Source organism: Oncorhynchus keta, chromosome 8 (assembly GCF_023373465.1).
Source record: "Oncorhynchus keta strain PuntledgeMale-10-30-2019 chromosome 8, Oket_V2, whole genome shotgun sequence".
Lineage (NCBI taxonomy): Eukaryota > Metazoa > Chordata > Actinopteri > Salmoniformes > Salmonidae > Oncorhynchus > Oncorhynchus keta.
The window spans coordinates 27,273,357-27,290,010 of NC_068428.1; the positions used below are offsets into that span (position 1 = coordinate 27,273,357).

Genomic DNA, 16,654 nt, shown 5'->3' on the forward strand with positions numbered 1-16,654 from the left:
ATGTGCATATTATGTGTGTGTGAGCAAATTATGTGGTGAGTGTTTGTGTGTGTGTTGGAGTCTGTGTGTGAGTGTGTAGGGCCCTGTGAGTGTGCGTAGAAACAGTTCTAGATAGAGCTCAGACTTTCCGACAATATGATCACTGACTCTATGATTTTACCTGAAAATCACTGACTATGATTTGACCTGAAGATCACTGACTATGATTTGACCTGAAGATCACTGACTCTATGATTTGACCTGAAGATCACTGACTCTATGATTTGAATTGAAGATCACTGACTCTATGATTTGACCTGAAGATCACTGACTCTATGATTTGACCTGAAGATCACTGACTCCATGATTTGACCTGAAGATCACCGACTATGATTTGACCTGAAGTTCACTGACTATGATTTGACCTGAATATCCCTGACTCTATGATTTGACCTGAAAATCACTGACTCTATGATTTGACCTGAAGATCACTGACTCTATGATTTGACCTGAAGATCACTGACTCCATGATTTGACCTGAAGATCACTGACTATGATTTGACCTGAAGCTCACTGACTCCATGATTTGACCTGAAGGTCACTGACTATGATTTGACCTGAAGATCACTGACTCTATAATTTGACCTGAAAATCACTGACTATGATTTGACCTGAAGATCACTGACTCCATGATTTGACCTGAAGATCACTGACTATGATTTGACCTGAAAATCACTGACTCCATGATTTGACCTGAAGATCACTGACTCCATGATTTCACCTGAAGATCACTGACTATGATTTGACCTGAAGATCACTGACTCTATGATTTGATTTGACCTGAAGATCACTGACTATGATTTGACCTGAAGAACACTGACTATGATTTGACCTGAAGATCACTGACTCCATGATTTGACCTGAAGATCACTGACTATGATTTGACCTGAAGCTCACAGACTCCATGATTTGACCTGAAGGTCACTGACTATGATTTGACCTGAAGATCACTGACTCCATGATTTGACCTGAAGATCACTGACTATGATTTGACCTGAAAATCACTGACTCCATGATTTGACCTGAAGATCACTGACTCCATGATTTGACCTGAAGATCACTGACTATGATTTGACCTGAAGATCACTGACTCTATGATTTGACCTGAAGGTCACTGACTATGATTTGACCTGAAGATCACTGACTCTATGAGTTAACCTGAAGATCACTGACTCCATGATTTGACCTGAAAATCACTGACTATGGTTTGACCTGAAGATCACTGACTCCATGATTTGACCTGAAAATCACTGACTATGATTTGACCTGAAGATCACTGACTATGATTTGACCTGAAGATCACTGACTCTATGATTTGACCTGAAGATCACTGACTCTATGATTTGACCTGAAGAACACTGACTATGATTTGGCCTGAAAATCACTGACTCTATGATTTGACCTGAAGATCACTGACTATGATTTGACCTGAAGATCACTGACTCAATGATTTGACCTGAAGATCACTGACTATAATTTGACCTGAAGATCACTGACTCTATGATTTGCAGACAGAGAAAACAAACACAGAGAGACAGACGGAGAAAACAAACACAGAGACAGACAGCAGCAGACAGAGAAAACAAGCAAAGAGACAGACAGCAGCAGACAGAGAAAACAAGCAAAGAGACAGACAGCAACAGACAGAGAAAACAAACAAAGAGACAGACAGACAGACAGACAGACAGACAGACAGACAGACAGACAGACAGACAGACAGACAGACAGAAAAAACAAACACAAAGAGACAAACAGAGAAAACAAACACAGAGACAGACAGAGAAAACAACATAGAGACAGACAGCAACAGACAGAGAAAACAAATACAAAGACAGACAGAGAAAACAATCACAGAGGCAGACAGAGAAAACAACATAGAGACAGACAGCAACAGAGAGAGAAAACAAACACAAAGAGACAGACAGAGAAAACAAAAACAGAGACAGACAGCAACAGACAGAGAAAACAAATACAAAGACAGACAGAGAAAACAAAAACAGAAACAGACAGAGAAAACAAATACAAAGACAGACAGAGAAAACAAAAACAGCAACAGACAGAGAAAACAAATACAAAGACAGACAGAGAAAACAATCACAGAGGCAGACAGAGAAAACAAAAACAGAGACAGACAGCAACAGACAGAGAAAACAAATACAAAGACAGACAGAGAAAACAAAAACAGAGACAGACAGAGAAAACAAAAACAGAGACAGACAGCAACAGAGAGAGAAAACAAACACAAAGAGACAGACTGAGAAAACAAACACAGAGGCAGACACTGGAAACAAAAACAGAGACAGGCAGCAACAGACAGAGAAAACAAAAACAGAGACAGACAGAGAAAACAAAAACAGAGACAGACAGCAACAGAGAGAGAAAACAAACACAAAGAGACAGACTGAGAAAACAAACACAGAGGCAGACACTGGAAACAAAAACAGAGACAGGCAGCAACAGACAGAGAAAACAAACACAGAGACAGACAGAGAAAACAAAAACAGAGACAGACAGCAACAGACAGAGAAAACAAATACAAAGAGATAGACAGAGAAAACAAACACAGAGGCAGACAGAGAAAACAACATAGAGACAGACAGCAACAGACAGAGAAAACAAACACAAAGAGACAGACAGAGAAAACAAACACAGAGGCAGACAGAGAAAACAAAAACAGAGACAGACAGCAACAGAGAGAGAAAACAAACACAAAGAGACAGACTGAGAAAACAAACACAGAGGCAGACAGTGGAAACAAAAACAGAGACAGACAGCAACAGACAGAGAAAACAAACAAAGAAACAGACAGAAAAACAAACACAGAGACAGACAGAGAAAACAACACAGAGACAGACAGCAACAGACAGAGAAAACAAACACAAAGAGACAGACAGAGAAAACAAACACAGAGACAGACAGAGAAAACAAACACAGAGACAGACAGCAACAGACAGAGAAAACAAACACAGAGACAGACAGAGAAAACAAACACAGAGACAGACAGCAACAGACAGAGAAAACAAACACAGAGACAGACAGAGAAAACAAACACAGAGACAGACAGCAACAGACAGAGAAAACAAACACAGAGACAGACAGCAACAGACAGAGAAAACAAATACAAAGACAGACAGAGAAAACAAAAACAGAGACAGACAGAGAAAACAAAAACAGAGACAGACAGCAACAGAGAGAGAAAACAAACACAAAGAGACAGACTGAGAAAACAAACACAGAGGCAGACAGTGGAAACAAAAACAGAGACAGGCAGCAACAGACAGAGAAAACAAACACAGAGACAGACAGAGAAAACAAAAACAGAGACAGACAGCAACAGACAGAGAAAACAAACACAAAGAGACAGACAGAGAAAACAAACACAGAGGCAGACAGAGAAAACAAAAACAGAGACAGACAGCAACAGAGAGAGAAAACAAACACAAAGAGACAGACTGAGAAAACAAACACAGAGGCAGACAGTGGAAACAAAAACAGAGACAGACAGCAACAGACAGAGAAAACAAACAAAGAAACAGACAGAAAAACAAACACAGAGACAGACAGAGAAAACAAACACAGAGACAGACAGAGAAAACAAACACAGAGACAGACAGCAACAGACAGAGAAAACAAACACAGAGACAGACAGAGAAAACAAACACAGAGACAGACAGCAACAGACAGAGAAAACAAACACAGAGACAGACAGAGAAAACAAACACAGAGACAGACAGCAACAGACAGAGAAAACAAACACAGAGACAGACAGAGAAAACAAAAACAGAGACAGACAGCAACAGAGAGAGAAAACAAACACAAAGAGACAGACTGAGAAAACAAACACAGAGGCAGACACTGGAAACAAAAACAGAGACAGGCAGCAACAGACAGAGAAAACAAACACAGAGACAGACAGAGAAAACAAAAACAGAGACAGACAGCAACAGACAGAGAAAACAAATACAAAGAGATAGACAGAGAAAACAAACACAGAGGCAGACAGAGAAAACAACATAGAGACAGACAGCAACAGACAGAGAAAACAAACACAAAGAGACAGACAGAGAAAACAAACACAGAGGCAGACAGAGAAAACAAAAACAGAGACAGACAGCAACAGAGAGAGAAAACAAACACAAAGAGACAGACTGAGAAAACAAACACAGAGGCAGACAGTGGAAACAAAAACAGAGACAGACAGCAACAGACAGAGAAAACAAACAAAGAAACAGACAGAAAAACAAACACAGAGACAGACAGAGAAAACAACACAGAGACAGACAGCAACAGACAGAGAAAACAAACACAAAGAGACAGACAGAGAAAACAAACACAGAGACAGACAGAGAAAACAAACACAGAGACAGACAGCAACAGACAGAGAAAACAAACACAGAGACAGACAGAGAAAACAAACACAGAGACAGACAGCAACAGACAGAGAAAACAAACACAGAGACAGACAGAGAAAACAAACACAGAGACAGACAGCAACAGACAGAGAAAACAAACACAGAGACAGACAGCAACAGACAGAGAAAACAAATACAAAGACAGACAGAGAAAACAAAAACAGAGACAGACAGAGAAAACAAAAACAGAGACAGACAGCAACAGAGAGAGAAAACAAACACAAAGAGACAGACTGAGAAAACAAACACAGAGGCAGACAGTGGAAACAAAAACAGAGACAGGCAGCAACAGACAGAGAAAACAAACACAGAGACAGACAGAGAAAACAAAAACAGAGACAGACAGCAACAGACAGAGAAAACAAACACAAAGAGACAGACAGAGAAAACAAACACAGAGGCAGACAGAGAAAACAAAAACAGAGACAGACAGCAACAGAGAGAGAAAACAAACACAAAGAGACAGACTGAGAAAACAAACACAGAGGCAGACAGTGGAAACAAAAACAGAGACAGACAGCAACAGACAGAGAAAACAAACAAAGAAACAGACAGAAAAACAAACACAGAGACAGACAGAGAAAACAAACACAGAGACAGACAGAGAAAACAAACACAGAGACAGACAGCAACAGACAGAGAAAACAAACACAGAGACAGACAGAGAAAACAAACACAGAGACAGACAGCAACAGACAGAGAAAACAAACACAGAGACAGACAGAGAAAACAAACACAGAGACAGACAGCAACAGACAGAGAAAACAAACACAGAGACAGACAGAGAAAACAAACACAGAGACAGACAGCAACAGACAGAGAAAACAAACACAGAGACAGACAGAGAAAACAAACACAGAGACAGACAGCAACAGACAGAGAAAACAAACACAGAGACAGACAGCAACAGACAGAGAAAACAAACACAGAGACAGACAGAGAAAACAAACACAGAGACAGACAGCAACAGACAGAGAAAGCAAACGCAGAGACAGACAGCAACAGACAGAGAAAACAAACACAGAGACAGACAGCAACAGACAGAGAAAACAAACACAGAGACAGACAGAGAAAACAAACACAGAGACAGACAGCAACAGACAGAGAAAACAAACACAGAGACAGACAGCAACAGACAGAGAAAACAAACACAGAGACAGACAGAGAAAACAAACACAGAGACAGACAGCTACAGACAGAGAAACCAAACACAGAGACAGAGAGCAGCAGACAGAGAAAACAAGCAAAGAGACAGACAGCAACAGACAGAGAAAACAAACAAAGAGACAGACAGACAGACAGAAAAAACAAATACAAAGAGACAGACAGGGAAAACAAAAACAGAGACAGACAGCTACAGACAGAGAAAACAAACACAAAGAGACAGACAGAGAAAACAAACACAGAGGCAGACAGAGAAAACAAAAACAGAGACAGACAGCAACAGAGAGAGAAAACAAACACAAAGAGACAGACTGAGAAAACAAACACAGAGGCAGACAGTGGAAACAAAAACAGAGACAGACAGCAACAGACAGAGAAAACAAACAAAGAAACAGACAGAAAAACAAACACAGAGACAGACAGAGAAAACAACACAGAGACAGACAGCAACAGACAGAGAAAACAAACAAAAAGAGACAGATAGAAAACAAACACAAAGAGACAGACAGAGAAAACAAACACAGAGACAGACAGCAACAGACAGAGAAAACAAACACAGAGACAGACAGAGAAAACAAACACAGAGACAGACAGCAACAGACAGAGAAAACAAACACAGAGACAGACAGAGAAAACAAACACAGAGACAGACAGCAACAGACAGAGAAAACAAACACAGAGACAGACAGCAACAGACAGAGAAAACAAATACAAAGACAGACAGAGAAAACAAAAACAGAGACAGACAGAGAAAACAAAAACAGAGACAGACAGCAACAGAGAGAGAAAACAAACACAAAGAGACAGACTGAGAAAACAAACACAGAGGCAGACAGTGGAAACAAAAACAGAGACAGGCAGCAACAGACAGAGAAAACAAACACAGAGACAGACAGAGAAAACAAAAACAGAGACAGACAGCAACAGACAGAGAAAACAAACACAAAGAGACAGACAGAGAAAACAAACACAGAGGCAGACAGAGAAAACAAAAACAGAGACAGACAGCAACAGAGAGAGAAAACAAACACAGAGACAGACTGAGAAAACAAACACAGAGGCAGACAGTGGAAACAAAAACAGAGACAGACAGCAACAGACAGAGAAAACAAACAAAGAAACAGACAGAAAAACAAACACAGAGACAGACAGAGAAAACAAACACAGAGACAGACAGAGAAAACAAACACAGAGACAGACAGCAACAGACAGAGAAAACAAACACAGAGACAGACAGAGAAAACAAACACAGAGACAGACAGCAACAGACAGAGAAAACAAACACAGAGACAGACAGAGAAAACAAACACAGAGACAGACAGCAACAGACAGAGAAAACAAACACAGAGACAGACAGAGAAAACAAACACAGAGACAGACAGCAACAGACAGAGAAAACAAACACAGAGACAGACAGAGAAAACAAACACAGAGACAGACAGCAACAGACAGAGAAAACAAACACAGAGACAGATAGCAACAGACAGAGAAAACAAACACAGAGACAGACAGCAACAGACAGAGAAAACAAACACAGAGACAGACAGCAACAGACAGAGAAAACAAACACAGAGACAGACAGCAACAGACAGAGAAAACAAACACAGAGACAGACAGAGAAAACAAACACAGAGACAGACAGCTAAAGACAGAGAAACCAAACACAGAGACAGACAGCAGCAGACAGAGAAAACAAGCAAAGAGACAGACAGCAACAGACAGAGAAAACAAACAAAGAGACAGACAGACAGACAGAAAAAACAAACACAAAGAGACAGACAGAGAAAACAAACACAGAGACAGACAGCAACAGACAGAGAAAACAAATACAAAGAGACAGACAGAGAAAACAAAAACAGAAACAGACAGCAACAGACAGAGAAAACAAATACAAAGAGATAGACAGAGAAAACAAACACAGAGGCAGACAGAGAAAACAAAAACAGAGACAGACAGCAACAGAGAGAGAAAACAAACACAAAGAGACAGACTGAGAAAACAAACACAGAGGCAGACAGTGGAAACAAACACAGAGGCAGACAGAGAAAACAACATAGAGACAGACAGCAACAGACAGAGAAAACAAACACAACGAGACAGACAGAGAAAACAAACACAGAGGCAGACAGAGAAAACTAAAACAGAGACAGACAGCAACAGAGAGAGAAAACAAACACAAAGAGACAGACTGAGAAAACAAACACAGAGGCAGACAGTGGAAACAAAAACACAGAGACAGACAGCAACAGACAGAGAAAACAAACTAAGAAACAGACAGAAAAACAAACACAGAGACAGACAGAGAAATCAAACACAGAGACAGACAGCAACAGACAGAGAAAACAAACAAAAAGAGACAGATAGAAAACAAACACAAAGAGACAGACAGAGAAAACAAACACAGAGACAGACAGAGAAAACAAACACATAGACAGACGGCAACAGACAGAGAAAACAAACACAGAGACAGACAGCAACAGACAGAGAAAACAAACACAGAGACAGACATCAACAGACAGAGAAAACAAACACAGAGACAGACAGAGAAAACAAACACAGAGACAGACAGCAACAGACAGAGAAAACAAACACAGAGACAGACAGAGAAAACAAACACAGAGACAGACAGCAACAGACAGAGAAAACAAACACAGAGACAGACAGAGAAAACAAACACAGAGACAGACAGCAACAGACAGAGAAAACAAACACAGAGACAGACAGCAACAGACAGAAAAACAAACACAGAGACAGACAGAGAAAACAAACACAGAGACAGACAGCAACAGACAGATAAAACAAACACAGAGACAGACAGAGAAAACAAACACAGAGACAGACAGCAACAGACAGAGAAAACAAACACAGAGAGACAGACAGAGAAATCAAACACAGAGACAGACAGAGAAAACAACACAGAGACAGACAGCAACAGACAGAGAAAACAAACAAAAAGAGACAGATAGAAAACAAACACGAAGAGACAGACAGAGAAAACAAACACATAGACAGACAGCAACAGACAGAGAAAACAAACACAGAGACAGACAGCAACAGACAGAGAAAACAAACACAGAGACAGACAGAGAAAACAAACACAGAGACAGACAGCAACAGACAGATAAAACAAACACAGAGACAGACAGAGAAAACAAACACAGAGACAGACAGCAACAGACAGAGAAAACAAACACAGAGAGACAGACAGAGAAAACAAACACAGAGACAGACAGCTACAGACAGAGAAAACAAACACAAAGAGACAGACAGAGAAAACAATCACAGAGACAGACAGAGAAAACAAACACAGAGACAGACAGCAACAGACAGAGAAAACAAACAAAGAAACAGACAGAAAAACAAACACAGAGACAGACAGAGAAATCAAACACAGAGACAGACAGAGAAAACAAACACAACGAGACAGACAGAGAAAACAAACACAACGAGACAGACAGAGAAAACAAACACAGAGGCAGACAGTGGAAACAAAAACAGAGACAGACAGCAACAGAGAGAGAAAACAAACACAAAGAGACAGACTGAGAAAACAAACACAGAGGCAGACAGTGGAGACAAAAACAGAGACAGACAGCAACAGACAGAGAAAATAAACAAAGAAACAGACAGAAAAACAAACACAGAGACAGACAGAGAAATCAAACACAGAGACAGACAGAGAAAACAACACAGAGACAGACAGCAACAGACAGAGAAAACAAACAAAAAGAGACAGATAGAAAACAAACACGAAGAGACAGACAGAGAAAACAAACACATAGACAGACAGCAACAGACAGAGAAAACAAACACAGAGACAGACAGCAACAGACAGAGAAAACAAATACAAAGAGACAGACAGAGAAAACAAAAACAGAGACAGACAGCTACAGACAGAGAAAACAAACACAAAGAGACAGACAGAGAAAACAAACACAGAGGCAGACAGAGAAAACAAAAACAGAGACAGACAGCAACAGAGAGAGAAAACAAACACAAAGAGACAGACTGAGAAAACAAACACAGAGGCAGACAGTGGAAACAAAAACAGAGACAGGCAGCAACAGACAGAGAAAACAAACACAGAGACAGACAGAGAAAACAAAAACAGAGACAGACAGCAACAGACAGAGAAAACAAACACAAAGAGACAGACAGAGAAAACAAACACAGAGGCAGACAGAGAAAACAAAAACAGAGACAGACAGCAACAGAGAGAGAAAACAAACACAAAGAGACAGACTGAGAAAACAAACACAGAGGCAGACAGTGGAAACAAAAACAGACAGACAGCAACAGACAGAGAAAACAAACAAAGAAACAGACAGAAAAACAAACACAGAGACAGACAGAGAAAACAAACACAGAGACAGACAGAGAAAACAAACACAGAGACAGACAGCAACAGACAGAGAAAACAAACACAGAGACAGACAGAGAAAACAAACACAGAGACAGACAGCAACAAACAGAGAAAACAAACACAGAGACAGACAGAGAAAACAAACACAGAGACAGACAGCAACAGACAGAGAAAACAAACACAGAGACAGACAGAGAAAACAAACACAGAGACAGACAGCAACAGAGAGAGAAAACAAACACAGAGACAGACTGAGAAAACAAACACAGAGGCAGACAGTGGAAACAAAAACAGAGACAGACAGCAACAGACAGAGAAAACAAACAAAGAAACAGACAGAAAAACAAACACAGAGACAGACAGAGAAAACAAACACAGAGACAGACAGAGAAAACAAACACAGAGACAGACAGCAACAGACAGAGAAAACAAACACAGAGACAGACAGAGAAAACAAACACAGAGACAGACAGCAACAGACAGAGAAAACAAACACAGAGACAGACAGAGAAAACAAACACAGAGACAGACAGCAACAGACAGAGAAAACAAACACAGAGACAGACAGAGAAAACAAACACAGAGACAGACAGCAACAGACAGAGAAAACAAACACAGAGACAGACAGAGAAAACAAACACAGAGACAGACAGCAACAGACAGAGAAAACAAACACAGAGACAGATAGCAACAGACAGAGAAAACAAACACAGAGACAGACAGAGAAAACAAACACAGAGACAGACAGCAACAGACAGAGAAAGCAAACGCAGAGACAGACAGCAACAGACAGAGAAAACAAACACAGAGACAGACAGCAACAGACAGAGAAAACAAACACAGAGACAGACAGAGAAAACAAACACAGAGACAGACAGCAACAGACAGAGAAAACAAACACAGAGACAGACAGCAACAGACAGAGAAAACAAACACAGAGACAGACAGCAACAGACAGAGAAAACAAACACAGAGACAGACAGAGAAAACAAACACAGAGACAGACAGCTAAAGACAGAGAAACCAAACACAGAGACAGACAGCAGCAGACAGAGAAAACAAGCAAAGAGACAGACAGCAACAGACAGAGAAAACAAACAAAGAGACAGACAGACAGACAGAAAAAACAAACACAAAGAGACAGACAGAGAAAACAAACACAGAGACAGACAGCAACAGACAGAGAAAACAAAAACAAAGAGACAGACAGAGAAAACAAAAACAGAAACAGACAGCAACAGACAGAGAAAACAAATACAAAGAGATAGACAGAGAAAACAAACACAGAGGCAGACAGAGAAAACAAAAACAGAGACAGACAGCAACAGAGAGAGAAAACAAACACAAAGAGACAGACTGAGAAAACAAACACAGAGGCAGACAGTGGAAACAAACACAGAGGCAGACAGAGAAAACAACATAGAGACAGACAGCAACAGACAGAGAAAACAAACACAACGAGACAGACAGAGAAAACAAACACAGAGGCAGACAGAGAAAACTAAAACAGAGACAGACAGCAACAGAGAGAGAAAACAAACACAAAGAGACAGACTGAGAAAACAAACACAGAGGCAGACAGTGGAAACAAAAACAGAGACAGACAGCAACAGACAGAGAAAACAAACAAAGAAACAGACAGAAAAACAAACACAGAGACAGACAGAGAAATCAAACACAGAGACAGACAGCAACAGACAGAGAAAACAAACAAAAAGAGACAGATAGAAAACAAACACAAAGAGACAGACAGAGAAAACAAACACAGAGACAGACAGAGAAAACAAACACATAGACAGACGGCAACAGACAGAGAAAACAAACACAGAGACAGACAGCAACAGACAGAGAAAACAAACACAGAGACAGACATCAACAGACAGAGAAAACAAACACAGAGACAGACAGAGAAAACAAACACAGAGACAGACAGCAACAGACAGAGAAAACAAACACAGAGACAGACAGAGAAAACAAACACAGAGACAGACAGCAACAGACAGAGAAAACAAACACAGAGACAGACAGAGAAAACAAACACAGAGACAGACAGCAACAGACAGAGAAAACAAACACAGAGACAGACAGCAACAGACAGAGAAAACAAACACAGAGACAGACAGAGAAAACAAACACAGAGACAGACAGCAACAGACAGATAAAACAAACACAGAGACAGACAGAGAAAACAAACACAGAGACAGACAGCAACAGACAGAGAAAACAAACACAGAGAGACAGACAGAGAAATCAAACACAGAGACAGACAGAGAAAACAACACAGAGACAGACAGCAACAGACAGAGAAAACAAACAAAAAGAGACAGATAGAAAACAAACACGAAGAGACAGACAGAGAAAACAAACACATAGACAGACAGCAACAGACAGAGAAAACAAACACAGAGACAGACAGCAACAGACAGAGAAAACAAACACAGAGACAGACAGAGAAAACAAACACAGAGACAGACAGCAACAGACAGATAAAACAAACACAGAGACAGACAGAGAAAACAAACACAGAGACAGACAGCAACAGACAGAGAAAACAAACACAGAGAGACAGACAGAGAAAACAAACACAGAGACAGACAGCTACAGACAGAGAAAACAAACACAAAGAGACAGACAGAGAAAACAATCACAGAGACAGACAGAGAAAACAAACACAGAGACAGACAGCAACAGACAGAGAAAACAAACAAAGAAACAGACAGAAAAACAAACACAGAGACAGACAGAGAAATCAAACACAGAGACAGACAGAGAAAACAAACACAACGAGACAGACAGAGAAAACAAACACAACGAGACAGACAGAGAAAACAAACACAGAGGCAGACAGTGGAAACAAAAACAGAGACAGACAGCAACAGAGAGAGAAAACAAACACAAAGAGACAGACTGAGAAAACAAACACAGAGGCAGACAGTGGAGACAAAAACAGAGACAGACAGCAACAGACAGAGAAAATAAACAAAGAAACAGACAGAAAAACAAACACAGAGACAGACAGAGAAATCAAACACAGAGACAGACAGAGAAAACAACACAGAGACAGACAGCAACAGACAGAGAAAACAAACAAAAAGAGACAGATAGAAAACAAACACGAAGAGACAGACAGAGAAAACAAACACATAGACAGACAGCAACAGACAGAGAAAACAAACACAGAGACAGACAGCAACAGACAGAGAAAACAAATACAAAGAGACAGACAGAGAAAACAAAAACAGAGACAGACAGCTACAGACAGAGAAAACAAACACAAAGAGACAGACAGAGAAAACAAACACAGAGGCAGACAGAGAAAACAAAAACAGAGACAGACAGCAACAGAGAGAGAAAACAAACACAAAGAGACAGACTGAGAAAACAAACACAGAGGCAGACAGTGGAAACAAAAACAGAGACAGGCAGCAACAGACAGAGAAAACAAACACAGAGACAGACAGAGAAAACAAAAACAGAGACAGACAGCAACAGACAGAGAAAACAAACACAAAGAGACAGACAGAGAAAACAAACACAGAGGCAGACAGAGAAAACAAAAACAGAGACAGACAGCAACAGAGAGAGAAAACAAACACAAAGAGACAGACTGAGAAAACAAACACAGAGGCAGACAGTGGAAACAAAAACAGACAGACAGCAACAGACAGAGAAAACAAACAAAGAAACAGACAGAAAAACAAACACAGAGACAGACAGAGAAAACAAACACAGAGACAGACAGAGAAAACAAACACAGAGACAGACAGCAACAGACAGAGAAAACAAACACAGAGACAGACAGAGAAAACAAACACAGAGACAGACAGCAACAAACAGAGAAAACAAACACAGAGACAGACAGAGAAAACAAACACAGAGACAGACAGCAACAGACAGAGAAAACAAACACAGAGACAGACAGAGAAAACAAACACAGAGACAGACAGCAACAGACAGAGAAAACAAACACAGAGACAGACAGAGAAAACAAACACAGAGACAGACAGCAACAGACAGAGAAAACAAACACAGAGACAGACAGAGAAAACAAACACAGAGACAGACAGCAACAGACAGAGAAAGCAAACGCAGAGACAGACAGCAACAGACAGAGAAAACAAACACAGAGACAGACAGCAACAGACAGAGAAAACAAACACAGAGACAGACAGCAACAGACAGAGAAAACAAACACAGAGACAGACAGAGAAAACAAACACAGAGACAGACAGCAACAGACAGAGAAAACAAACACAGAGACAGACAGCAACAGACAGAGAAAACAAACACAGAGACAGACAGAGAAAACAAACACAGAGACAGACAGCAACAGACAGATAAAACAAACACAGAGACAGACAGAGAAAACAAACACAGAGACAGACAGCAACAGACAGAGAAAACAAACACAGAGAGACAGACAGAGAAAACAAACACAGAGACAGACATAGAAAACAACACAGAGACAGACAGCAACAGACAGAGAAAACAAACACAAAGAGACAGACTGAGAAAACAAACACAGAGGCAGACAGTGGAAACAAACACAGAGGCAGACAGAGAAAACAACATAGAGACAGACAGCAACAGACAGAGAAAACAAACACAACGAGACAGACAGAGAAAACAAACACAGAGGCAGACAGAGAAAACTAAAACAGAGACAGACAGCAACAGAGAGAGAAAACAAACACAAAGAGACAGACTGAGAAAACAAACACAGAGGCAGACAGTGGAAACAAAAACAGAGACAGACAGCAACAGACAGAGAAAACAAACAAAGAAACAGACAGAAAAACAAACACAGAGACAGACAGAGAAATCAAACACAGAGACAGACAGCAACAGACAGAGAAAACAAACAAAAAGAGACAGATAGAAAACAAACACAAAGAGACAGACAGAGAAAACAAACACAGAGACAGACAGAGAAAACAAACACATAGACAGACGGCAACAGACAGAGAAAACAAACACAGAGACAGACAGCAACAGACAGAGAAAACAAACACAGAGACAGACATCAACAGACAGAGAAAACAAACACAGAGACAGACAGAGAAAACAAACACAGAGACAGACAGCAACAGACAGAGAAAACAAACACAGAGACAGACAGAGAAAACAAACACAGAGACAGACAGCAACAGACAGAGAAAACAAACACAGAGACAGACAGAGAAAACAAACACAGAGACAGACAGCAACAGACAGAGAAAACAAACACAGAGACAGACAGCAACAGACAGAGAAAACAAACACAGAGACAGACAGAGAAAACAAACACAGAGACAGACAGCAACAGACAGATAAAACAAACACAGAGACAGACAGAGAAAACAAACACAGAGACAGACAGCAACAGACAGAGAAAACAAACACAGAGAGACAGACAGAGAAATCAAACACAGAGACAGACAGAGAAAACAACACAGAGACAGACAGCAACAGACAGAGAAAACAAACAAAAAGAGACAGATAGAAAACAAACACGAAGAGACAGACAGAGAAAACAAACACATAGACAGACAGCAACAGACAGAGAAAACAAACACAGAGACAGACAGCAACAGACAGAGAAAACAAACACAGAGACAGACAGAGAAAACAAACACAGAGACAGACAGCAACAGACAGATAAAACAAACACAGAGACAGACAGAGAAAACAAACACAGAGACAGACAGCAACAGACAGAGAAAACAAACACAGAGAGACAGACAGAGAAAACAAACACAGAGACAGACAGCTACAGACAGAGAAAACAAACACAAAGAGACAGACAGAGAAAACAATCACAGAGACAGACAGAGAAAACAAACACAGAGACAGACAGCAACAGACAGAGAAAACAAACAAAGAAACAGACAGAAAAAACAAACACAGAGACAGACAGAGAAATCAAACACAGAGACAGACAGAGAAAACAAACACAACGAGACAGACAGAGAAAACAAACACAACGAGACAGACAGAGAAAACAAACACAGAGGCAGACAGTGGAAACAAAAACAGAGACAGACAGCAACAGAGAGAGAAAACAAACACAAAGAGACAGACTGAGAAAACAAACACAGAGGCAGACAGTGGAGACAAAAACAGAGACAGACAGCAACAGACAGAGAAAATAAACAAAGAAACAGACAGAAAAACAAACACAGAGACAGACAGAGAAATCAAACACAGAGACAGACAGAGAAAACAACACAGAGACAGACAGCAACAGACAGAGAAAACAAACAAAAAGAGACAGATAGAAAACAAACACGAAGAGACAGACAGAGAAAACAAACACATAGACAGACAGCAACAGACAGAGAAAACAAACACAGAGACAGACAGCAACAGACAGAGAAAACAAATACAAAGAGACAGACAGAGAAAACAAAAACAGAGACAGACAGCTACAGACAGAGAAAACAAACACAAAGAGACAGACAGAGAAAACAAACACAGAGGCAGACAGAGAAAACAAAAACAGAGACAGACAGCAACAGAGAGAGAAAACAAACACAAAGAGACAGACTGAGAAAACAAACACAGAGGCAGACAGTGGAAACAAAAACAGAGACAGGCAGCAACAGACAGAGAAAACAAACACAGAGACAGACAGAGAAAACAAAAACAGAGACAGACAGCAACAGACAGAGAAAACAAACACAAAGAGACAGACAGA

General features: G+C 40.4%; 1 protein-coding gene across 1 annotated transcript in view; it reads left to right on the forward strand.

The window, feature by feature from the left end:
- The window catches only part of opn8a (opsin 8, group member a), a 62,656-nt gene that overhangs the window by 15,163 nt on the left and 30,839 nt on the right, over nucleotides 1–16,654 (forward strand). The window lies entirely within an intron of this gene.